Source organism: Myxine glutinosa, chromosome 5, assembly GCF_964187855.1.
Source record: "Myxine glutinosa chromosome 5, kmMyxGlut1.1, whole genome shotgun sequence".
In the NCBI taxonomy this organism is placed as follows: domain Eukaryota; kingdom Metazoa; phylum Chordata; class Myxini; order Myxiniformes; family Myxinidae; genus Myxine; species Myxine glutinosa.
The window spans coordinates 19,925,913-19,928,535 of record NC_136265.1 but is presented as its reverse complement, the minus strand read 5'-3'; the positions used below and the strand labels follow the sequence as shown (position 1 = coordinate 19,928,535).

General features: G+C 42.9%; 1 long non-coding RNA gene across 1 annotated transcript; it reads left to right on the top strand.

Annotated features, from left to right (window-relative positions):
• Positions 1 to 246: 246 nt before the first annotated feature.
• LOC144892210 (uncharacterized) lies at positions 247 to 2,283 on the top strand. Its single transcript, XR_013623412.1, has 2 exons — positions 247 to 669; positions 1,502 to 2,283. It is a non-coding gene; the product is annotated as an uncharacterized LOC144892210 (long non-coding RNA).
• The last annotated feature ends 340 nt before the right edge of the window (positions 2,284 to 2,623 follow it).

Genomic DNA, 2,623 nt, shown 5'->3' with positions numbered 1-2,623 from the left:
TAGAAGTTGAGAGAACAGTGTCCGAGTCGCAGCTTATGTAAGATTGTCTGATCCCTTCGGGAGAGCCGAGGGAACGACCCAGAGAATTGAACCAAATGGTGAACCTCGTGGCACCATCTCCCCTTGGTGGAGAAAACTCCCATTGAGATTTCCATTCATTGTTGATTTGATTAAATTATTAAATTCGTTTTAAATTATTATTAAATTCTGTTTAATTATTAATTAATTTATATTATTATGAATTAATTAAAATTATTAAATTCTGTTTAGTTAATTCGAGACTTCTGCCAGAACAGCGGAACTGGGCGTTCCGAATCCAACCTGAGAGCGCGTTTGTCTGCCTAGTCACGTGATTCATTCCCGCCAATGCCCACGTGGGCAGGAACCCAGCACAGGTCGACTGCCGTGTATGTCCGTGAAGTTAACAACCTGTAGGTCATGCCTGTCACTTGCTGCAGGTACTATGTAAACCTGTGCTAACCTGTTTCATGGTCAGGTTGTCACCGACTAAACCGACTCCCCCACCAGGTGTCCTGGTTCGGAGGGTGTATGGATATGGACACCCAACAGGATTAAAAACAAAACCCGTCAAGGGGCGGAGGAGCTCCACGTGAGCCAACAGCCATCCATATCTGGTGCCCAACTGTGTCTGCGGATGTCCTCCTGCAGGTGGGTTACATTTTTCAAGGAGGTATGTGGCAGGATTTGAACTCCGGCTCCCATTAAACACAAGTAAAAGTACGATGAACCCGACAGTTCACCAGATGATGTGACTGGAGCAAAGCCTCAGGGACCCCCATTCTTTGATGACAGGAGGTAAAGCACGGGGCAACTCTGATGTGTCAGGTTATGGTGGTGGTGTGTCTGGGTGGTGCTCTGTTGTTACCTTTCAGATGGCGGTCCCTTTGAGTAAACCTGAGGCGAGTTTCATGAACAAAACCAGTGACTTTCACCAGGACAAGTCTCAAAATGGATTGGTGGAGTAACATGCTTTGTAAACCTTGATCAACCACCTGGTGGTTATTAGCAAGTTCATGTTGGACTGGGATTCATTCCTGAATTGAGGATGCTGGTTGCATCATGACAGGTGTTGCTCTTCCTTTGATACAGTGCACACCTGTGCACACCTCATAATACGCTCGTTGACCGGTGTTGCCTCGATTACGACAGCAGTCAGCTTATTGGACACAGCTACAACAAATCCCTGTGAATGGAAACCATCAAATACTTTGTTCAACCTGGTTATTTACCCAAACACTTAATTTTCATTCATGCCCCCCCTTGGAGTTCCCTTCGGATGCATGCAGAGTTTTGGGCTGATACATTTTATGGTTTCGGAGTTATGGAAGAGACACACACACACACACACACACACACACACACACACACACACACACTATCTTTTGTTGTTGGAGTTTCACTTTTGTTGTCTCGATCTCCATGAGGAGTTTCGTCGTTTAAGAAATCACGTCATTTTTTGTCTTGTCTGGGATGCCCGCAGGTATAATGAAGCCTCGTCAAGCAGGATGGCTCGGACCGTGGAACAGCGAATGAGGTCATCAAATCCACTAAACTCACGCTTGGGGGGGGAAGGAGACCAAGACGATCTGGAGGAAATGCTCATCAAATTTCAGGACTATGTGCCACCCAGAAAGCGAAGAGAGTTGCCAGACACCACCCGAAACAAAGGCACCAGCGGAGTGGGGATTCTTTTGATCATTTAATAAAAATTCTGAGGATAATTTTCATGGATTCCGAATACCGATGCAAAGAGGATCTCGGAAAAAACTCCTCGATATGGGAGATTAGCTCTCACTGGCCAAAGCCATATAAATAGAGCAACACCTTCAGCTCTCGCATAAGCAAACAAGAAAGAGCAGAGATTGCATACCCTCCCAGGATGTGATTGTTTGGTGTATTTTGTGTTTTATTGCTGATGTAGATTTATGTTCAATCCAATATAGTGTTGTGGATATTTTGGACAATAGGGGAAGGTGGGGCAAGTTGAGCCAGTTTTTGTTCTTGGAATGTTAGGACTGAACTTACTGATGATCTTGCACAAAAGAGTATCTTGCCTTCTAATTTAATCCTTGGGAAACATTTTGTAGCTAGTTCTTACTTTCTATCCCCACACTGAAAGTCACTGTGACTTTTGAAAAAACGGAGGCCAAATGGCTCAACTTGCCCACCTGATGGGGTAAGTTGATCCAACCTCTGGGGTAAGTTGTACCACATAGGGGTAAGTTGATCATTGCCCCAAATAAAGATAACTAAAGTAGAAAACCATTGTTTTGCCAGAAAAATATTTAATGTTGTAAAGTTCTACAACACTGAACGAAATGATTACCTTGTGTTCATGGTTATAGTAATCAGTTACGAACAAATTGAGTCACTCTCATAGAAAAACAATATTGTCAACTGTGGTAAGAAAAGTCAACTCAATCCACCTGTCACAGTTTCAAGTCACAATTAAACAAAAAGTATCCCAAATAGTTGATCATTGCCCCAAATAAAGATAACTGAAGTACAAAAATTGGTCTGCCTGAAAAATATTTAATGTACTTGTTACAACACTAAACGAAATATTTACATGTACCTTGTGTTCATGGTTATAATTCAATGT